The 24132-nt window shown below is 47.9% G+C and overlaps 1 pseudogene; it reads right to left on the reverse strand.

Annotated features, from left to right (window-relative positions):
- Positions 1-642: 642 nt before the first annotated feature.
- LOC133044336 (histone-lysine N-methyltransferase PRDM9-like) lies at positions 643-23905 on the reverse strand (annotated as a pseudogene).
- Between the last annotated feature and the right edge of the window lie 227 nt (positions 23906-24132).

Below are 24132 nucleotides of genomic sequence, written 5' to 3' on the forward strand. Positions count from 1 at the left end.
CGACCTGGCCAGAGGCAGGTGCTAAGCAAATATCTGTGAATGAGTGGCCGGTCCGAGTGTGGAGATGCGGAGGACAGGCGGCGTCAAGCTGCAGAGTGGGGGTTAAGTAGATTAGGAGGCCGAGAAGGGAGAGAGACATACAGGGTTTATGAGTCCGGACTCCCAGCCCCCTTGGGCTCGGCTCCGCCCAAGCCCGTCTGTTCCCCAGACACTCTGTTTTCTACGGTACATTCCATCTGGCCTTCATTCACCTGCGTGTCCTGCCCTGCATGACTTAAAAGCAGCTCCAAGTCTGTTCCTCCCACCTGTGCCTGAAGCCTCTTTATGCTTAAGCTGGGGAATCCCAAGGGTGCCCCCTGAGATGGGGCCCCTTCCCTGCCCGGGGACGGGTGCTCCTTGTCTGTGCCGTGGGCTCTGCTCTCTGCAGTTGTCTGCCTGTTCGGGTGTCTGCCTGACCCAGGGCCGGGAGTGTTCATGGGTCGGTGTGTCCCCGCTGATTGTAGCAATCTGCCAGGCTGAGTCCTGCTGGCCTGCATCGTGACACTGCCATTTACTGGTGACACGGGGCCCACCCTGGAGCACCGCTGACCACGTGTCCACTGATCTCAGCTGGACCTCGCTGTTGGGCCGGGAGCCAGATGTTCAGTGCTGCTGGTGCCTGTGGGCATGGCTGCCATCACAAGCCTTCTCCTTGGGGCTCAGCGGCTGAGCCGTCAGGGCGTGTGCAGAATGTCTGCAGACCGGCACAGGGGGTCAGCGCTGGGCCTCAGCCAGAGAGCGGAGGCTCTGACGTGGGGCCTGCCCTCCATTAGGACACTTTCCGGCCTCCTGGGCTCTGTTTTCTCCGACCTTCGAGGAATGGGCGGAGCTCCTGCGCTCATCCTGGCCCACCCGCTCCAGAGCTGCCCTCATAGACCTCCCCTGCATTGGGGTCTGACCAGTACATTCCTGGTCCCAGCACCAAGCCAGGGCGTCCCAGGGCCCCGCAGTTAAGGGGTCAGGGGAAGCAGAGCCGCTTTGTTTTGAGCTGGAGGGGGAGTCGTGTGGGTAGAGTTCTCATTTCCTCCAGCGACACTTGTGGCTTACGGCGCCCAGGGCTCCCAGCCAGCCTGTGGGCCACCGTGGGACCCCGTCTCCTGTCGGGCGCTCTTCTGACTTATTAGTCCATGTTCTGACTGCTCGGGACTTGGTGCTCCTGGGTTGAGTGTCTATTGTAATCGGCTAGGGTCTGGTTTTTTTTTTTTTTTTAATCAGTTTTTTTTTTTTTTTTGAAGTATAGCTGGTTTACAATGTGTTAATTTCTGCTCATAGCTCAGAGATACACTTATACACACTTCTTTTTAAAAATATTCTTTTATAGTTCATCATTGGATACTGAATATTGTTCTCTGCTATGCAGCAGGGCCTTCTTTAACCATTCTACTTACAAAAGCTACATCTTTTGACCCCAGCCTCCCACTCTGGTCCTCCACTGCCCCCTCCTCCTCAGAGAGCGCCAGTCTGTTCCCTCTGTCCCTGAGTCCATTTCTGTTTCATGTGTGTGTGTGCTCAGGTGTTCAGTTGTGTCTGATTCTTTGTGACCCCATGGACTGTAGCGCACCAGACTCTTCTGTCGATGGGATTCTCCAAGCAAGAATTCACCATTTGGTGAGTGCAGGCTTGTGGTCACTCTGACATGTCTCAGACCTCTCAGAGGCCATCCACTGGGTAAGTGCAGGCTTGTGGTCACTCTGGCCTGTCACAGACCTCTCAGAGGCTGTCCGCCCTGTGAGTGCAGGCTTCTGGTCACTCTGACCTGTCTCAGACCTCTCAGAGGCCATCCGCTGGGTGAATGCATGCTTGTGGTCACCCTGGTCTCTCACAGACCTATATCAGAGGCCATCCGCTGGGTGAGTGCAGACTCGTGGTCACTCTGACCTGTCACAGACCTATCAGAGGCTGTCCACTTGGTGAATACACGCTTGTGGTCACTCTTCTCTGTCACAGACCTATCAGAGGCCATCTGCTGGGTGAGTGCAGACTCGTGGTCACTGTGGTCAGTCAGAGACCTCTCAGAGGCTGTCTGCTGTGAGTACAGGCTCATGGTTGCTTTAGTCTGTCACAGACCTCTCAGAAGCCACCTGATGGGTGAATGTGGGCTCCTGGTCACTCTGGTCTGTCACAAACCTGTCAGAAGATGCCCATGGGTGAATTCATGCTTGTGTCACTCTGGTCTGTTACAGAACTGTCAGAAGCCATCCACTAGGTGAATGCATGCTTGTGGTCACTCTGGTCCATCACAGACCTCTCAGAGGCCATCCACTGGGTGAGTGCAGGCTCGTGTTCACTCTGGCTTGTCACTGACCTCTCAGAGGCTGTCTGCTGTGAGTACAGGCTCATGGTTGCTTTAGTCTGTCACGGACCTCTCAGAAGCCATCTGCAGGGTGAATGTGGGCTCCTGGTCACTCTGGTGCACAGTTTCCACAGGGCTGTCGAGAGGCACTGTGTGGCTGCCCCAGCTGCCGGCCACTTATTGCACTCTTGCTGCCCCCAAGCTACGTCTGGAGAAGGCTAATCCCAATGAGAAGCTACTTTCAGACTTCAGCTCACATCCCAGGAACTAGTCTTCCAGCCTAAGCAGGTCACTTGGGGTTTCCTGTGTTAGTGCTCACAGCTCACATCCCCTAGAGAGTGGGCCAGATCTGGGGGCACATGTCCTCTGCTGGTAAAACTGACATTAGACTGTGTTCCCAGGCATGGACCACAAGGAGTGATGGGAGAACGTCTGCCCTACCTGCATGGAGGCACTGTGCCCCCAGCCCCTGCCTTCTCCCCATTCAGGTATGGAATGTGGGAGAGCAGGAGGGGGAACCTGGGTCCCCAGTGAGACCCTCTCAGCAGAGCTGGGCCTGGGTCAGGCTTGGAGGGTGTGACCGAGAGTTTGCTGGACAGGACGCCACATTTAGAGGGCCTCCTACAGTGCAGGTTTCAGGGCTACATAGCAACTAAGTGCAGAGCATGGTGGCTGAGCTGACGGCTGTGGATCCTGCAGGCTGAACGCTGAGCCCTGAACGTTGGAAGGTTGTCTGGAGTCACAGGACCTGCTTGCTCTCTCTGCTGAGATGATCTCAATGGGGACCCAGGTTCCCCCTCCTACTGTGTAGAAGGTATCAAACTGAAGCCACTTCTCATGGTGAACCCTGAGGAAACTCAGGAAAGAAAAGAATACCTGCTTTCCAGCAGCCATCAGACTGCAGCCACTCCCCACTGTGATCCCCGAGGAAACTCAGGAAGGGGAAGTCAGGATGCTGGTCCCAGGTGGTAAGGTGTGTATCAAAGGGGATGATTTCAGCGAGATGGCTGGTGTGTCTTCCCACACATAGAAAAGTGCTAAGTTCCTTAACTTTAGATGCTGCCCCCTGGTTTTGAAGTCCTAAAAGATTTGTACTGAATAAAACAACTCTCAACACCTGTATTATAATATTATTATGTCTATACATATGAAGTAGAGACTTTCCAAAGAACAACAAGAGACAAATCTCAACATTCAGAACACTGGCACCAGTGGTGGGCACTCCCCAAAAGATGCAACTAATGGGGCAATTAGAACATTCATTACCCCTTTTCCCATAAGATTGTGGAATGGATGCTGTTACTGGGGAATTGTTACAGGGAAGAACAAAATCTGACTGATGTTGAATGTTTTACTCTAACCTTTGCTTCCTGTTGGTCTGTTTGCTACAGAGATCCTGTCCATACATAATGGCCTGCCTCAGGACACCCCGACCCTCTGCCTCTGTCCAGGACCTGTCCACCTGTGGATGGCTACCGGAGGGAGAACATAACACATCTCCTCCCGAGGCCGGCCATTCCAGGAGATGTTTGCCAGATTAATGGCCTTTTTACTGTATTTCCTCACCTCCCACCTCTGTGTTCTATAAAAGACACTGGCATCCAGAACCTGACAAGATGGTTTCTTCAAGATAATAGTCTGCTATCTTCTCAGTCTTCTGGCTTTCGAAGTAAGGTCATATTCCTTGCCTCAGCACCTCGCCTCTGATTTATTGGCCTGTGGTGAGGCATGCAAAGTGAGCTTGGACTTGGTAACAATCCCACATGTCTTGCAGTCAAAAAATCAAAACATAAAATGGAAGCAATATTGTAAGAGATTCAATAAAGACTCTGAAAATGGGCCATATAAAAAGATCTGAAACCAAAAAAAAAAAAAAAAAAAAAAAGATCTGAAACCAAAAACCAGAAGGAACTCAGTGGTTGTCTGAAATATTTAGAAAGGATTTAGTACCCCTCTTGCCCATATCCCCTGAAGCCACAGTAGACAGTTAGGCCCTGTCCATTCAGGACACTGTCTCCAGACCCCAGCTGGAGGTGCTCTGCCCCCAGTGCCCACCTGGGCCTCAGGAGTAGAAGAAACACAACCTAGGGGGTCTCCTCTCTGGTCTATGGGAGCCTCACACCAGCCACACTGTCTCCCTGCCCATAATAAATAAAGAGGGTTGTCAGCACCTGGATGAGTGATTCTGTGGGCACCTGGACTGCTTTGTCCTTGTGAGATTTGGTATGAAGACCACACAGAAGGGGAACCAGCCAAGAGGGATCCAGGGAGCAGTGAACCCCTCTTCACAGGGACCCTGTGAGGCCCAAGACTCGCTCTGCCCACCCTGTTCTGACTTTTGGGAACTGGTCTGTGTCATTCTCTGGGCAGGAGGTGGGAAGGACAACCCGGTCTCTCTTCCACCTCCTGAGACCCAGGTGGGCACCAGGAGAAGCAGCCCTCCACCTGGGGTCCAGAGAGCGTGTCCTGAATGCACAGGGCCTATCCGGTCAGTGAGGCCGGCCCTCGTCCACAGTGCACTGACCTGCTGCAGGGTCTCGGGTTCCCTGGCATCCAGCTCCCCCATCGCCAACCCCAGCTTGGTGTCTTGGGGCCCCTCATTGGCGGGCACCCAGCAGGTGAAAGCTGCATGCCCAGAGAGAAGGAGGAGAAGCCGGTGGGGCAGGGGTCCAGTATGGAGTGTCCAAGGCCCCTCTGCTCCCCCAGGAACACCCAGCCCCGCCTGCCGTGGGCTTTGTCCTCTTCAGTATGTGTCTTTGTGGCTGATGTTGCCAAACACCTTCCCCTGGAAGAGAAGGCTCCATGACCGTGGAAGGGGTGGAGGTGAGGAGGTGCTGTAGCCCTAAACCCAGAGAGCTTCAGAACTAACTTCCCTGAGCCCTGAACGTTCTGCCTGTTACATCTGTACCAACCGAGGCCAAGATCCAGGCAGATTCTCTGTGGAAACACTTTTCTGTCCAACAAGCGAGGTCTTGTTAACCCACAGCTGAACCCCGAGACGTGGGACGTGCTGTAACTGTGGAGACTGCAGGGAAGGTGTTTGAGAGGCTTCTTCCCGGGCGGCTCCCCGAGGCCCCTGGAGTTACTGGACCCAGAGGCGGAGCACTCGCACTTCTCTCCTCACTGCAGGCCAGACGGTGCCCCCAACCACACAGCCCTACTCCTCTGCCTCCTTGAGTTCAACAGAAACCCCCCAGTCACGAGGCCAAAGCGCAGTTTTCTTGATGAGCAGAGTAGAGGCCAGTGGGAAGGGGGGTGGAAGCTGAAAGCTTCTTTGTAGAAGAAAAACACGGACCTGTGTTCCCGTGTGTGGTGGCGGGATGCTGCAGTAATTGATGTTCCCCACACATACGGGTGGGTTTTAGTTTCTGTATTTTCAAAATTTCTTCTTTCTTAAACAGCTGCATATTATGAGAAAATTTTGCAATCAACCATGAGCACTTGCAAAATAAGATCTTTTGTTTTTTCTTTTCCTAAAATGTTGCAGTTTTCTATGGTGACAGATGAACCGCCTCTTATTTTTAATTGTTCATTTAATTGGCTGAGCTGGGTCTTAGCTGTGGCATGCAGGCCTTCAGTTGCAGCATGTGGGAAATAGTGCCCTGACCAGGGATTGAACGTGGCCCCCTTTGTTGGGAGCTGAGTCCTAGCCCCTGGATCAGCAGAGAATGCTGCGATCTCCTACTTAAAGCAAGGTTATTTATTTATTTTCGGCTGCTCGGTCTCCGCTGCTGTGCGGGCTTGTCTCTGGCTGTCGGGCGTGGGGGCTGCTCTCTCGTTTCTGCGCTGAACTTCTCCCTGTGGCGGCTGCCCTGGTTGGGAAGCAGAGACTCTAGGCTCTTGGGCTGCAGTAGTTGTGAACGGACTTAGTTGCTCCACGGCACGTGGGGTCTTCCCAGATCAGGGATTGAACCCGTGTCTCCTGCATTGGCAGGTGGATTCTTAACCACAGCACCACCAAGGGAGTCATTCCCCTCTCTGCTTCCAGCCAACATCCCATTTTAAAAAAAGGCTAAAAATAATCTGTTTAGTAAGTTTTCAGAAGTCGGAGCTCTGAGGTCAGCGTCTGTGGTGTCAGTCTCCCAAAGGCATCTTGGCTTCAGATACTGGCTGGGCTCATGAGTCCAGAAAGCAGGGCAGGTCTGGTGGCTGAAGACAGGCTTGGCCTCTGGAGCTCTGCCCTCACCGACTCACCCAGGGTCCCCGAGCCCCAGCAGCCAAGCAGAGCCGCGCGCAGGCGGGGCTGGTACAGCCTCGGGGCCGCCGTGGTCAGGGTGGAGTGTGCGGCGGAGGCAGCTGGCTGTCCGTCCCGTGACTGCTGGTGTCCTGTGTGACCGTGCAGGGCAGTCCCGGTGTCAGGTGGGGCCTGGCCGCTGTCCTGGGGACAGGATGGGACCTCAGAGAGCTCGCATCCCTACTCCCCATCTCCCAGCTCTGGTTCAGATCGTGGATTGTGGCTGCTGGCAGCTCCCTGGGCTGGGAAGCTGTGTAAAGCATCAACCCCCTTGCTCAAGGTCAGCTGAGACCCCCAGCTCTGGGGTCACACACCATCTGTGCCACCATCCAGGTCATCCCACTTCTGTGAGGGAGGGCCTGTGTGGGGCTTGGGTGATGGGGGATTTGGGGGTGTTGTGGGCTGGCCCCAGGAGTCAGCTTTTTGAGGGGAGGGGAGGGAGAAGTTTTGACCTGCTCAGGGTTCCAGGGGATTCCAGGCCCAGCTCTGGTCGGAGGTGCAGGTGAGAAGCCCCTGCAGGTTTATGGGTCCCCACCGTTTTCAGTTGAAGCCCCTCTGCCTGCACCACCCCTAACTCTCCCTCCCGTGGCCCCGGCCTGAAGCCACAGAAGATGGGGAGTTTACGTGGCTTCCCTTCCTGTAAGGAAACCAAGCCACAGACAAACACGTTCCTTTAAGAAAGCATGACAGAAACAGGAAAATAATAGTGGGTGGTTATCACTGACACGGTTCATGTAGAGACGCTTCACAGGCCTGGCACATGGAGGGAACTGAGGGCCATTGCCCCCAGTCCTAGACTTCACACCCTCCGGCCCCTGCCCCGTGGCCCACTCTCCCCTTGGTGTCTTCTGGTGGCTGGGCGGACTTCAGCCTCCTGAACCCCTTCTGGAAGGATCAGGCCAGGGCAGAGGTCATTCACAGAGGGGAGGGTGTGGTCAACCTTAAGAACCCCATTGCCCCCACTCTGTGTCGGAGCTCAGTTCTGGGTCTGAGCAAGCGTGGCTTCCTGGTGCTGTCCCCACCCTCACTCACCCAAGGTGGAGGGGCTTTGTGCCCACCTTGTCCCCTCGTGCAACCTGGTCACCCCGGGACCCGTGCTGTGTGTGCATCTGCCCTGCTCACAGCGCACCCCGGGGGCCCATCAGACTTCACTCATGAAAGGGAAGTGTAAGGATGAACTTTTCCATGGTTAAGAATTTCAAGGTCGCGACAGCGTTGCCCACAGCGAACGGGCACAGGTACGAGGCCCATGCAGAGAGAAGCCACGGTGTGGGCTTCAAGGACCCTGCGTGTGGGGGTGGGATGGGGGCCAGACAGGGAGTTCCCGCAAACGCGGCTCCAGGCTCTGTTCTCGGCAGGGTGACCACTGTGGGCACTGCCTGTCTGCGGAGGGGCCCTGGGGCTGCCCAGCCCAGCAGGAATGGCAGGGGTGGGAAGGGAGGTCACCCTCTCTTAGCACCCCTGACCTCACACCCCCTCATCAGGGCAGCCCAGTGCCTAAACAGCCCCTTCCTCGTCTAGCTCTGAAGACCTGGTAGGTGTGGGGGATGGAGGGATGCAGAAAACAAAATTCTGTAAAGCAATTATCCTTCTATTAAAAAACAAAAAAGATTAAAGAAAAAACCACAAAGGACAGCAACAGTGGGGCTTCCGTTCTCAGCCAGCCTCTCACAGATTCCGCCTGTGCTTACACATCAGACCAAAATGCTGGTGCTCCCACCCCGTATCACAGATGAGAATAGAGACACAGGGAGGTTGAGCATCTTGCCCCAGCTCACAGAGCTGCTGAGGGCAGGGCTGAGAACTGGACCCCTGTGGTCGACTCTGGTGTCCAGATGCTGTGATGACCCCGAGGGAGCAGGAGAGACCAGACGCCCCATGCTGAGCCAGGCGTGCATGCATACACACACACGTGCAGGTGGCCTTCACCTTTGATGCTACAGAAGTCAGAGGGAACCAGAGGGCCACCAGGAGAGGCCAAAGGAGAGTCATGATCTATAAGGAGGAGAGGCCACAGTTCCCAGGAGGCCGGGGAATTATCTTCTCTGGTGAGTCTGTCACAAACCCTAGATTCCTGTCCCTGGACCCAGGAACTGACTGTCCAGTGACCTAATTGACTTGGCTCCAGAATTATGCCTTCCCAGGGGTTCAGCTATGACTGGACTCCACTACTGTCAGTGATAAGGGGGGAATGAGTACATAGTCTGGGCTTCAGATTTGTTTGGAGACAAAATTTCTTAGAAGAGGAGTACTAAAAAACCACGAAGGCAATTGGCATGAACATCTCCAGAACACTTAAGAAACCCTCTGCAGTTTATCTACCTCCTCTCCTGTCATGAAGTTGGAAGGTCTATTTAACAAGTAATTCTGTGCTTATCACACTCTTTGTTTAAAATATTTATTATATTTTTATTTATTCGGCTGTGCTGTGTCTTAGTTGCAGCCTGTGGGAGCTAGTTCCCCAATCAGGTATTGAACGTGGGTCTCTGTATTGGAGTCTTGGCAACTGGACCACATGGGAAGTCTCTCGTGATACTCCTGGGGATAGTAACGGGTCACAGACATCCTCTGAGGCCCCCTTAGAGCTGAAGCATGGGGTGACTGCAGTAATCCTCCTGTGGCTAAGGTGTGGTTTGTTGGTCACGACTCACTCACACTCCCCACAAACATAGGGCTTCTCCCCTGTGTGTGTCCTCTGGTGTCTGATAAGGACAGATTTCTGACTGAAGCTTCGCCCACACTCCCCGCAAACATAGGGCTTCTCCCCTGTGTGTGTCCTCTTGTCTGAGATGAGGTGGGGCTTCCGACTGAAGCTTCGCCCACACTCTCTGCAAACATAGGGCTTCTCCCCTGTGTGTGTCCTCTGATGTCTGACGAAATCTGACTTCTGACTGAAGCTTCGCCCACACTCCCCGCAAACATAGGGCTTCTCCCCTGTGTGTGTCCTCTGGTGTGTGCTGAGACTTGACCTGTCCTTGGAGCCTTGCCCACACTCTCCGTACGTGAACCTCATAATCCCTGAGACCCCTGCCCCCGTGAGCAATGGGCCTGTGTCCTCTGGATTCAGTTTCTGGCTTGTGCTGGGCTCGTCTTTCATTCTTTCATGCACCCCAGAATCCCCCATTTGTCCTCCGGGTGAGTAGGAAGAGGCCCTTGAAATCCTCTTCAGCCTTATGCTTTTCGCCAATTTTGGGGGCCTGTCCTTGGCATCCTGACCCTCAGGTTTGTCGCTCGGGCTGTGTGGATCTGAATATCGCTGATTTTGATTGCCTGGGCAGGGATCCTCTGGCTGGAGGAGGTCTCTTTCAGATGGTCTCAGGAGGGTCTGAAACGGGTGACTGCGCTGGGTGTGTTGGCTGAGGAATTTCTGACTGGAGAAGGCCAGAGAGCAGGAGGCACATGGGTGGATCTTGGGCTTTGGTTCTGCTGAAAGAGGAAGCTTTTGGTCAGGTAGCTGGTTTGCCATGGTCAGGCCTAAGTGTTGACAGTGCACTATTTGTCTCCCATCGAGTGTGTCTTTATTGTCCACTTTTCCATTCCACTCTTATTCTCTACATCTACAGAAATCCAGGAAGCGGGTGTCAAGGGCCTTTTCTACATATCACCCAGATAGGGACCTTCCAGCATCATCAGAGGCAGTGTCTCTCCTGATAGAGGTGGATCTGCAGGGACTTTCCCTGCATGTAAGTATTTGAAATGTCACGTCACAGTGGCCACAGGTATTTACCCTACTGAGGGATAAGACTTGATGACTTAGGTGAAATCTCCTGAGAGGCTCCCTGTGAGGGGAAAGGGTCTATTAAGTTAGGGGCGCCTGGCCTGGAGCTCTCTGCATATTGGAGGCAGCACAGTGAGTGGTTACAGCAGGTGTGAGTAAAGCTGAATTTGAAGCTCCTTGTTCAAAGAGCAGCCTTTGTGCCAATCTCTGCAGGAAGTGGGTTTGAGACTGGATGAGACCAAGCGGTCCAGGTCCCACTGACCACAGGTCTATGACTCCTGCTGCCCCAACTGGTTCACAAATTGCTTCTCTCTCAGTTTCCCATAAATCATAAAATAAAGGCATATCCTTTCTCCAACCTCACCAGTATCCGTACCTGATTTATTTCATTCAGTCTTAGTCCATTTAACGTGCACTAGGAAGCCCTATTTAAAAATACATCTCCAGCCAGACTTTTCACACTCTCACTCCCAAGCATGTTCAGCCAGCCCACTCTCCCCTCATGTGTGGCAATGAACTGACCTCTGAGGGGACTCCCCGCTGCTGTCTCTTCCCAAAAGTGAATCAAAGCATCATCTTAGCACAGAGAACATGATGCTTGCAGCTGAAAGCCTCGTGGTTGTTCTGTGTCACCCAGGAAGGCCCCTGGGGCCTGCATGTGGACACAGGCCCTGAGGCTTCCGTGTCCTGTCCAGCCTCCTTCCTCTCCCTCTGTCCTTCCTCCCGAGACCCCTGGCATGGCCTCTCTTCCCGGCCCTGGGTTCGAGGCACTGGCTGCTCCCCTGCCTGGAATCCTTCCCCGCCGGTGTTATCTCTGAACAGATCCTGCCGCACCGTCCTGCGCCACAGCCCACCTTCTGCTCTCGCTGACCTGAGGCACATTTCCTGCGCTGGTTTTCCTCAGCACCAACCCCTGCCTGGTATGAAGCACCTGCTGCCCCAGGGCAGTGGTTCTGTCTGTTTCGGTGCATGGAGCCCCGTCTGGCACAGAATGTGAACTCACATGACAACAAACTGGACCAGTAACTGAATGCACATCACTGTACATGTGTGCACCTCAGTGTTCATCACAGCACTGTTTATAATAGCCAAGACATGGAAGCAACCTAGATGCCCATCAGCAGATGTATGGATAAGGAAGGTGTGGCACATATACACCATGGAATATTAGTCAGCCATTAAAAAGAATTCATCTGAATCAGTTCTAATGAGATGGATGAAACTGGAGCCCATTATACAGAGTGAAGTAAGCCAGAAAGATAAAGACCAATACAGTATACTAACGCATATATATGGAATTTAGAAAGATGGTAATGATAACCCTATATGCAAAACAGAAAAAGAGACACAGATATACAGAACAGAATTTTGGACTCTGTGGGAGAAGTCGAGGGTGGGATGTTTCAAGAGAACAGCATCGAAACATGTATATTATCTATGGTGAAACAGATCACCAGCCCAGGTTTGATGCATGAGACAAGTGCTCAGGCCGGGTGCACTGGGAAGACGCAGAAGGATTGGGTAGAGAGGGAGGTGGGAGAGGGGATCGGGATGGGGAATACATGTAAATCCATGGCTAATTCATTTCAATGTATGACAAAAACCACTACAATATTGCAAAGTAATTAGCCTCCAACTAATACAAATAAATGAAATAAATTAATTAATTAATTAAAAAAATACTGCTGACTAAGTAATTCCATTTAGTTTCTTTAAATTAGCAGATGTCATTCATAAATTTCCTAGTGTGACTCTTAAAATGTCTTTTTCCTATAAATATTTTAAAATGAAATATCAAGGGAGCCAAGATGGCGGAGGAGTAGGACGGGGAGACCACACTCTCTCCTACAAATTCATCAAAAGCATAACTGAATGCAGAGCAAACTTCACAAAACAACTTCTGATTGATAGCTGAGGTCATCAGGCGCCCACAAAAGCAGCCCATTGTCTTCTAAATGAGGTAGGACAAAAGATAAAAGATAAAAAGTGAGACAAAAGAGCTAAGGATGGAGATCCGTCCCGGGGAGGGAGTCTTAATAGAGAACGTTTCCAGACACCGGGAAACCCTCGCACTGGCGGGCCTGGGGGAAGTGTTTGAATATTAGAGGGCAACCTGACTGGAAGGGAAACAATTAATAAAACCCACAGATTATGAGCCGAAAAGCAACTCCCAGCAGAAAAGTACCCCAGACACCCGCATCCGCCACCAGCTAGTGGGGGCGGAACGGAGAGGAGTGGGTGGCATTGCTTGGGGTAGGGTCCAGGCCTGAGTGCCCAGAGGACAATTGGAGGGAGCTTTTGTGTGTTGCCAACTTGAACTGTGGGAGAGCAAAACAGAGAGAGAAAATTAACCAGCCCGAACACACTGCCGGCTGTTCGCAGAACAAAGGGACCGAGAAAGTCCAGAGAAGAGCTCGCAGGCTGCAGACCGGCCCAGCCCCGCCGGAGGCAGGAGGCAGTGGGGAGGGGAAGGGGGCAGGCTCGGCCCCAAGGACCGTATCCCCTGCCGCACTGCAAACAGGCCTCCAGTTTCTAATCAAAGACCTCCTGAGATTCTGGATGGTCGACATCCGCTGGGAGGGTTGCGGCGAGACACAGGGCGCAGGCACCCGACCGGCACAGGTGGGGTTGGGGACGCGGAGGGCAGAAGGCGCACGCACCCGACTGGCGCCGGCGGAAACTGAGACTGGGACCGCGGCAGGGAGTGGGCACGCCGCACCCGGGGAGAGTGCGCCTGTCAAGCCCCTGGCTGCCTGGACCGCCCTGACGGGGAAGGCACAAAGAGCAGGCGTAGCTTTTTGTTCCGTGCTTTTGTGGAACACCCGAGGGCTGGAACCGCGCGCTCCATATAGAGCAGCCGGGAGCCTGAGCAGTGCAGATGGAGAAAGCTGCACCAGCCCCTCCCCGCAGCGCCAGCCCCTCCCTGCAGCGCCAGCCCCTCCCCGCAGCGCGATGGAACTAGCTACCTAAATAAGAGTCCACCTCCGCCCGCCTGTGTCAGGGCGGAAATGAGGCTCTGAAGAGACCGGCAAACAGAAGCCAAATAAACAAAGGGAACCGCTTCAGAAGGGACCGGTGCAACAGATTAAAACCCCTGTAGATAACACTGACTACACCGGAAGGGGCCTGTAGATATCGAGAAGTGTAAGCTGGAACGAGGAGCTATCTGAAACTGAGCCGAACCCACACTGACCGCAACAGCTCCAGAGAAATTCCTAGATATATTTTTACTGCTTTTTTTTTTTTTTTTTTAAGTAAGAAAAAAATTTTTTCTTTAATTTTTTATTTTTTCTCTTTTATTTTCCTTTAAAATTCCCTATTACTCCCCCATTACTCCTTAACTTTCATTTTCATAGATTTTTACGATTTTTTTAATTAGGGAAAATTTCTTCTTCTTCTTTTTTTTTTTCCTTTTTCTCTTCTATTTTCTATTTTTCTTTTTCTCTTATTTCTTTTAAAGTCCTCTAGTACTCCTCTACTACTCCTTAATTTTCATTTTCAATACACTATAACCTTACAAAAAAAAAAAAAAAGAAGAAGGGAAACCCTATTTTTAAACCGAAATTTATATGTATATTTCTAAAATGTTTTTTTGTGTTTTGGTTTTTGTTTTTAATATAGCATTTTTAAGAGTCTAACCTCTACTCTAGATTTTTAATTTTTGTTTTTCAGTATATGATATAAATTGTGAACATTTAAGAATCCAATACTCAGTTCCCATTTTTATTCGGGAGTGTGTTGATTATTCTCTCCCAATCTTGACTCTCTGTTTTCTACCTCAGAACACCTCTATTTCCTCCTTTCCCCTTCTCTTCCCAATCCAATTCGGTGAATCTTTGTGGGTGTCTGGGATAAGGAGAACACTCTGGGAACAGACAATGGTATAGATCTGTCTCTCTCCTCTTGAGTCCCCCTTTTTCTCCTCCTGCTCATTTCTATCTCCCTCCTCCCTCTCCTCTTCTTCATGTAACTCTGTGAACCTCTCTGGGTGTCCCTAACGGGGGAGAATATTTTCGCCATTAACCTAGAAGTTTTAATATCAGTGCTGTATAGTTGGAGAAGTCCTGAGACTACAGGAAGAATAAAACTGAAATCCAGAGGCACGAGACTTAAGCCCAAAACCTGAGAACACCAGAAAACTCCTGACTACATGGAACTTTAAGTAATAAGTGACCATCCAAAAGCCTCCATACCTACACTGAAACCAACCACCACCCAAGAGCCAATAAGTTTTAGAGCAAGACATACCACTCAAATTCTCCAGCAACGCAGGAACATAGCCCTGAACATCAACATACAGGCTGCCCAAGGTCACACCTAACACATAGACCCATCTCAAAACTTATTACTGGGCACTCCATTGCTCTCCAAAGAGAAGAAATCAAGATCCACGCACCAGAACACAGACGCAAGCTTCCCTAACCAGGAAACCTCGACAAGCCAATCGTCTAACCCCACCCACTGGGTGAAACCTCCACAATAAAAAGGAACCACAAACCTCCAGAATACAGAAAGCCCACTCCATATACAGCAATCTAAACAAGATGAAAAGGCAAAGAAATACCCAACAGGTAAAGAAACATGAAAAATGCCCACCAAGTCAAACAAAAGAGGAGGAGATAGGGAATCTACCTGAAAAAGAATCTAGACTAATGATAATAAAAATGATCCAAAATCTTGAAAACAAAATGGAGTTACAGATAAATAGCCTGGAGACAAAGATTGAAAAGATGCAAGAAATGTTTAATAAAGACCTAGAAGAAATTAAAAAGAGTCAATTAAAAATGAATAATACAATGAATGAGATCAAAAACACTCTGGAGGGAGCCAAGAGTAGAATAACGCAGACAGAAGATAGGATAAGTGAGGTAGAAGATAAAATGGTGGAAATAAATGAAGCAGAGAGGAAAAAAGAAAAAAGGATCAAAAGAAATGAGGACAACCTCAGGGACCTCTGGGACAATGTGAAATGCCCCAACATTCAAATCATAGGAGTCCCAGAAGAGAAGACAAAAAGAAAGGCCATGAGAAAATACTCGAGGAGATAATAGTTGAAAACGTCCCTAAAGTGGGGAAGGAAATTGCCACCCAAGTCCAAGAAAACCAGAGAGTCCCGAACAGGATAAACACAAGGTGAAACACCCCAAGACACATATTAATCAAATTAACAAAGATCAAACACAAAGAACAAATATTAAAAGCAGCAAGGGAAAAACAACAAATAACACACAAAGGGATTCCCATAAGGATAACAGCTGATCTATCAATAGAAACCCTCCAGGCCAGAAGGGAATGGCAGGATATACTGAAAGTAATGAAAGAGAATAACCTACAACCTAGATTACTGTACCCAGCAAGGATCTCATTCAGATATGAAGGAGAATTCAAAAGCTTTACAGACAAGCAAAAGATGAGAGAATTCAGCACCACCAAACCAGCTCTTCAACAAATGCTAAAGGATCTTCTCTAGACAGGAAATGCAGAAAGGTTGTATAAACGTGAACCCAAAACAACAAAGTAAATGGCAACGGGACCACACCTATCAATAATTACCTTAAATGTAAATGGATTGAATGCCCCAACCAAAAGACAAAGATTGGCTGAATGGATACAAAAACAAGACCCCTATATATGCTGTCTACAAGAGACCCACCTCAAAACAAGAGACACATACAGACTAAAAGTGAAGGGCTGGAAAAAAATATTTCACACAAACCGAGACCAAAAGAAAGCAGGAGTTGCAATACTCATATCAGATAAAATAGACTTTCAAATAAAGGATGTGAAAAGAGACAAAGAAGGACACTACATAATGATCAAAGGATCAATCCAAGAAGAAGATATAACAATTATAAATATATATGCACCCAACATAGGAGCACCACAATATGTGCGGCAAATGCTAACGAGTATGAAAGAGGAAATTAATAGTAACACAACAATAGTGGGAGACTTTAATACCCCACTCACAACTATGGATAGATCAACTAAACAAAAAATTAACAAGGAAACACAAACCTTAAATGACACAATGGACCAGCTAGACCTAATTGATATCTATAGGACATTTCACCCCAAAACAATCAACTTCACCTTTTTCTCAAGTGCACATGGAAGCTTCTCCAGAATAGATCACATCCTGGGCCATAAATCTGGTCTTGGAAAATTCAAAAAAATTGACCTCATTCCAGTCATCTTTTCTGACCACAGTGCAGTAAGATTAGATCTCAATTACAGGAAAAAAATTGTTAAAAATTCAAACATATGGAGGCTAAATAACACACTTCTGAATAACCAACAAATCATAGAAGAAATCAAAAAGGAAATAAAAATATGTATAGAAACGATTGAAAATGAAAACACAACAACCCAAAACCTATGGGACACTGTAAAAGCAGTGATAAGGGGAAGGTTCATAGCATTACAGGCTTACATCAAGAAACAAGAAAAAAGCCAAATAAATAACCTAACTCTACACCTAAAGCAATTAGAGAAGGAAGAAATGAAGAACCCCAGGGTTAGCAGAAGGAAAGAAATCTTAAAAATTAGGGCAGAAATAAATGCAAAAGAAACTAAAGAGATCATAGCAAAAATCAACAAAGCTAAAGCTGGTTTTTTGAAAAAATAAACAAAATTGACAAACCATTAGCAAGACTCATTAAGAAACAAAGGGAGAAGAACCAAATTAACAAAATTAGAAATGAAAATGGAGAGATCACAACAGACAACACTGAAATACAAAGGATCATAAGAGACTACTACCAGCAGCTCTATGCAAATAAAAGGGACAACTTGGATGAAATGGACAAATTCTTAGAAAAGTATAACTTTCCAAAACTGAACCAGGAAGAAATAGAATATCTTAACAGATACATCACAAGCAAGGAAATCAAAACTGTAATAAAAAAATCTTTCAGCAAACAAAAGCCCAGGACCAGATGGCTTCACAGCTGAATTCTACCAAAAATTTAGAGAAGAGCTAACACCTATCTTACTCAAACTCTTCCAGAAAATTGCAGATGAAGGTAAGCTTCCAAACTCATTCTATGAGGCCACCATCACCCTAATTCCAAAACCAGACAAAGATGCCACAAAAAAAGAAAACTACAGGCCAATATCACTGATGAACATAGATGCAAAAATCCTTAACAAAATTCTAGCAAACAGAATCCAACAACATATTAAAAAAATCATACACCATGACCAAGTGGGCTTTATCCCAGGAATGCAAGGATTCTTTAATATCCGCAAATCAATCAATGTAATACACCACATTAACAAATTGAAAGATAAAAACCATATGATTATCTCAATACATGTAGAGAAAGCCTTTGACAAAATTCAACACTCATTTATGATTAAAACTCTCCAGAAAGCAGGAATAGAAGGAACATACCTCAACATAATAAAAGCTATATATGACAAACCCACAGCAAGCATCACCCTCAATGGTGAAAAACTGAAAGCATTTCCCCTGAAATCAGGAATAAGACAAGGGTGCCCACTCTCACAACTACTATTCAACAATGTGTTGGAAGTTTTGGCCACAGCAATCAGAGCAGAAAAAGTAGTAAAACGAATCCAGATAGGAAATGAAGAAGCGAAACTCTCACTGTTTGCAGATGACATGATTCTCTACACAGAAAACCCTAAAGACTCTACCAGAAAATTACTAGAGCTAATCAATGAATACAGTAAAGTTGCAGGATATAAAATTAACACACAGAAATCCCTTGCATTCCTATATACTAACAATGAAAAAACAGAAAGAGAAATTAAGGAAACAATACCATTCACCATTGCAACAAAAAGAATAAAATACTTAGGAGTATATCTACCCAAAGAAACAAAAGACCTATACATAGAAAACCATAAAACACTAATGAAAGAAATCAAAGAGGACACAAACAGATGGAGAAACATACCGTGTTCATGGATTGGAAGAATCAATATTGTCAAAATGGCTATTCTACCCAAAGCAATCTATAGATTCAATGCAATCCCTCTCAAGCTACCAACGGTATTTTTCACAGAACTAGAACAAATAATTTCACAATTTGTATGGAAATACAAAAAACCTCGAATAGCCAAAGTAATCTTGAGAAAGAAGAATGGAACTGGAGGAATCAACCTGCCTGACTTCAGACTCTACTACAAAGCCACAGTCATCAAGACAGTATGGTACTGGCACAAAGACAGACATATAGATCAATGGAACAGAATAGAAAGCCCAGAGATAAATCCACGAACCTATGGACAACTTATCTTTGACAAAGGAGGCAAGGATATACAATGGAAAAAAGACAACCTCTTTAACAAGTGGTACTGGGAAAACTGGTCAAACACTTGTAAAAGAATGAAACTAGAACACTTTCTAACACCATACACAAAAATAAACTCAAAATGGATTAAGATCTAAATGTAAGTCCAGAAACTATAAAACTCCTAGAGGAGAACATAGGCAAAACACTCTCCGACATAAATCACAGCAAGATCCTCTATGACCCACCTCCCAGAATATTGGAAATAAAAGCAAAACTAAACAAATGGGACCTAATGAAACTTAAAAGCTTTTGCACTACAAAGGAAACTATAAGTAAGGTGAAAAGACAGCCCTCAGATTGGGAGAAAATAATAGCAAATGAAGAAACAGACAAAGGATTAATCTCAAAAATATACAAGCAACTCCTGCAGCTCAATTCCAGAAAAATAAATGACCCAATCAAAAAATGGGCCAAAGAACTAAACAGACATTTCTCCAAAGAAGACATACAGATGGCTAACAAACACATGAAAAGATGCTCAACATCACTCATTATTAGAGAAATGCAAATCAAAACCACAATGAGGTACCATTACCCGCCAGTCAGGATGGCTGCTATCCAAATGTCTACAAGCAATAAATGCTGGAGAGGGTGTGGAGGAAAGGGAACCCTCTTACACTGTTGGTGGAATGCAAACTAGTACAGCCGCTATGGAAAACAGTGTGAAGATTTCTTAAAAAACTGGAAATAGAACTGCCATATGACCCAGCAATCCCACTTCTGGGCATACACACTGAGGAAACCAGATCTGAAAGAGACACGTGCACCCCAATGTTCATCGCAGCACTGTTTATAATAGCCAGGACATGGAAGCAACCTAGATGCCCATCAGCAGATGAATGGATAAGGAAGCTGTGGTACATATCCACCATGGAATATTACTCAGCCGTTAAAAAGAATTCATCTGAATCAGTTCTAATGAGATGGATGAAACTGGAGCCCATTATACAGAGTGAAGTAAGCCAGAATGATAAAGAACATTACAGCACACTAACACATATATATGGAATTTAGAAAGATGGTAATGATAACCCTATATGCAAAACAGAAAAAGAGACACAGAAGTACAGAACAGACTTTTGAACTCTGTGGGAGAATGTGAGGGTGGGATGTTTCGAAAGAACAGCATGTATATTATCTATGGTGAAACAGATCACCAGCCCAGGTGGGATGCATGAGACAAGTGCTCGGGCCTGGTGCACTGGGAAGACCCAGAGGAATCGGGTGGAGAGGAAGGTGGGAGGGGGGATTGGGATGGGGAATACGTGTAACTCTATGGCTGATTCATATCAATGTATGACAAAACCCACTGAAATGTTGTGAAGTAACTAGCCTCCAACTAATAAGAAAAAAAGAAAAAAGAAAGAAAGAAAGAAAACAAGCACCAATTAAAAAAAAAAAAAAAGAAAAGTAAATAAATTAAAAAAGTCTATATTTTAGTAAAAAAAAAAAAAAAAGAAATGGGAGGAAATAAGGAAGAAAGAGGTAAAGGGCAGAGAGCTTGTAGGTGCTAGAAAACTTGCTTTTTGCTTCTAAGGCTTTCAGCAGAAGGTCATGATACATATTTTTTGCATGAAATATTAATAATTAGAACTAATATTTTAACATAATAATTTTTCCTAACAATCATATGAAAAGAATCAAATTCTGAGGCATATTAATTGCAACTCAACTGACTCTGGACTGGACTGTCCTCTGCTTTGAAATCGGACCACGGAGGCTCCCAGGATGCGGTGGGGTACTGGAAGAGGGCTGACACTCACCTCTCCCGGTCGCGAGCTCACTCTTCCCCCTGCTGTTCCACTTGATGCCAAGGTCCTGAGCATACTCGTCCCCGTACCAGACCAGCAGCTCACAGCCCGGCCTGACCACCTGGCAGGTTCGGTAGAAGATCTGCCTGTGATACTGGAAGGCCACCAGGTTCTGCTACTCGTCGTCCCGGGCACAGTTCACATACCTGGGGGCGAGGCCGGGAAGGGGAAAGAAACCTCAGGTGATGAGTGCCCTCCACTCTCCCACCATGCCCAGCTCCTTGCCTTCCGCCTCTGAGGCCACCCCTCATGTGGACCTTCTGTTCACACCTTCGACCAGGCTATGTGAATTCCCATGCTTTTCTCTCCTTACATAATTAGCCATTTTCTGGAGCCCTGTTCCAGACTCATTTCCACCTGGACTGTCCGTGAGGCTGGTGACATCCAGCTCCTCTAAACTCTGAATTAAGTTCTCTTTCATCCACAGGACTTGGTGCTCCTTGGCTAACACGCAGCCCTCAGCACTCACCCCAGCATGCCATCTCTCCCGAGCGTTCTCCCATCTCCCCACATGTATCCAGGGTCCTATTCGCTTGCCCAGCCCCTCCCACGGAAACCTGGAGAGAGCTCTGATATAGATTGAGACAAGGAATGGTAATAGTTTGTTCACTGTCTGCCTGCTCTGATGAAAGGAGAGGCCCTCAGGGAATGGCCCTGCTCAGGGCCATCCTGCCCTCCATTCCTTCTGAGGCCTCAGGGCCCACTTCTCACTGGAACCAGGCCTGAGGAGGTTTTTGCCCACAGAGAGTCAAGGTCTCCTGTGTTAGGTTATCCTGGCGCTGTGCAGTTACTCAAAGAGAGAAGAAATAAGGTTACTGTTCCTAAAAATAATTGGCCAATGTCTGTTTGCAGTATGTTCTCCAAAAGGACATGGGTTGTGTGATCTGCTTCAGTAACGAAGTTCACTGTCTAAACCGAAACATAAAGTGCGCGGTAAGTGTCCGTTGAGTGAGTTAAAAGGTCCCTGGTGAATCTAGACTCCTCAAGTTGTTTTCAAGTCCACCAGTTTTGTTCAGCATATAGACTTGTATCTTGATGGAACATGCCATATTTTTATTTCCTTCTTTCTAGTGTCTTTTGAAATGAAAGAGCATGATATGGAGGGAAAAGAGGAAGGAAGATGTGAAAGCTGTTGAGGGAGCCGGGTTGAGAAGGAAAGGGGCATGGGATTGAGGGAGTCTCAATGTCTACACACTGCAGACTCACTGCACTCACCTCATCCAGTTGGCCCAAGACGTGTCCTTTCCATCCACATACTCGTAGCAGTTCCTCCCTTTGGTGATCTGAGTGTCAGAGAAAGAGTTACAAGCTTTCCTCTTTCTTTTATTTGTTTTTTGGTAGGAAGATATAGAAGAGCTATTTCCCTCTGTAGTCATTGGTGCTTTTCAGCCTGCATGGATTCATCTGCCAGTCGGACCACACGGTAAGCCCCTTACTCATCATTCCAAGTCTGATTCCTTGGCTCATTGAAGGCAAGGGCTCCACAAGGGAGGAGTCACTTCTGTGTGTCTCTACACTGTGTTCCCACCTCTCTTCTGACCTTTAGATAGAGGTCCTGTGTGTGTGTACACTGTGGTCCCACCTCTCCTCTGACCTTTAGATAGAGGTCCTGAGTGTCTGTACACTGTGGTTCCACCTCTCCTCTAACCTTTAGTTAGAGGTCCTGAGTGTCTGTACACTGTGGTTCCACCTCTCCTCTAACCTTTAGATAGAGGTTCTGAGTGTCTGTACACTGTGGTCCCACCTCTCCTCTGACCTTTAGATGGAAGTCCTGTGTTCACGCCCAGGGCACACAGTACACAGGGCTGACTGTGTCATTGCCGACCGTGTTATCACCATCTGCGTCCTCGCATGTAGACATGAAGTAGCCCCCACCACATACAAGTGATTAGACCCCAGAGGACAGGGAAATGTGTGCCTCTTACCTGCCAGGCGTATCCACTCTTGGCGGCCTCTTCATCGCCTGTGATTTGGCCCTCATAGGGGCCAAAGTGCAGGCCCAGCGGCAGATCGGACGCCTCGTTCCACACTCCAAGCCCAGCGTCAGGGATGCGCGACATTCTGATGCTTAACCCAGGGGGCAGCATGAGGGTTGAGCGGTTGGCATGCCCCTTTTCCACTGCACAGTCCTTTACAAAGTTTGGGGGCCCATGGGCAGCACAGCTGTCAATGAAGAAGTTCTGACACTCCTCACAATCTGGACGTGAGAACAGGGAATGAGAGGAGGTATCGTGATGTTGCTGGTTGTAACGACCTTCAGAACGAACTGGGGCATTCATGGCATTCGGCCTCGATCCTGCACCCCAAGTCATAGAGGAAGGGAATGCCCGCGGGACCAAATGGTGAGGTGAGGTTAGTGGACCAAGGCCTCATAGCCCCTTCTCCCTGAGTGGGCCAGTGGGGTCACTCACAGAGGTAGTCGTCATCCTGGGGCTCGCTGACCTCTTGGTACACGTGGCCCTTTCTTTCCCATAGACTGTACCTCCTCACTCCAGTCTCCTTTCCTCTGAGTTCTAAGATGGAGAACAGAAGCTAAGCAAGGCTGGTGGGGTCTGGGGAGTTAGTCCCTGTTTTATTGGAAAATGTGAGATCTCCTACCTGTCCATCTATACACTTTGTTAAAACTTTCTTACATGTATTTTTCAAACTTTTACTTTTGTAATTTTATGCTTTAATGTTACATTATTTATTTCTTGGCCACACTGCATGGCTTGTGGGATCTTAGTTTCCCGAACAGGAATGGAACCCACACCTCCTGCAGTGGAAGCATGGAGCCTTAACCACTTCACCACCAGGAAGTCCCTCCTCTATACTTTGATTCTTCTCCCTTTAACTACTGGTTCAGGAGACTGAGGCTCCACTGACCACAGATGCCCAGTTCAGTGATAGCTTTCTGCACTTCCCATTAGTAGGTTTAAGTTCCCAAGCTTCTTACTTAGGAAATAGTTCACGGACACATCTACTCAGAAAATTCATGTTAAAGGCACATGACATGTAAGGGCACATGAGCAGAGGTCTGGGTATAAACACTAACAAAGCACGGTTCCCATCATCATAGCTGGATTTATTGAACTACTTGTAGGTGTCAGACTTTTGCATTTAATGTAAGATTTTCAAACACCGTATGAGTTATGTATCCTTATCTTCACTTTACAGATAACAATCAGTACATCAGAAAATGTATAAGATTTTCCCCAGGCCCCAGTGCTAACTTCATGTCTCAGATCAGTCCAGGTTAAACCCCCGCCTACCCAAAGTCCATGCCACACACCTAGGCCATACTTATTAGTTTTTCTACAGGTATTAGAGGAACTCCCCAAAATTTCTCTTACCGACTTTTTGTCTGGGGTGCTGTCCAGGGGTCCTTGCTTTTCTGTGATGGGGCACTGGTTTCTGAGCCTGCTTGGAGCCACTTGTCTTCAGCAATTTTGCCACTCCCGGCAATTCCTTCAAACTAGATTCCTTACTTAATGGTGTCCTGGACATTCTCTTCCATGTGAATAAGAGACAACATGCAGTTCTTTAGTTCTTTAGGACTTTATGAAGTGTTTTCACATTCATGACTTTAGTTAATACTTTAACAGTTCTTGGAAATATCTGATTTGGGGGGTGGGGGTGGTCTGAACATTGGAGTGTAACATAAGGACCTAGATGGATAGTGAATCAAAACTAGAATTCATATCTTAAGGTTCTTCCCCTGCAACTTTCAGCAT

This window comes from Dama dama, chromosome 23 (assembly GCF_033118175.1).
Source record: "Dama dama isolate Ldn47 chromosome 23, ASM3311817v1, whole genome shotgun sequence".
NCBI lineage: Eukaryota > Metazoa > Chordata > Mammalia > Artiodactyla > Cervidae > Dama > Dama dama.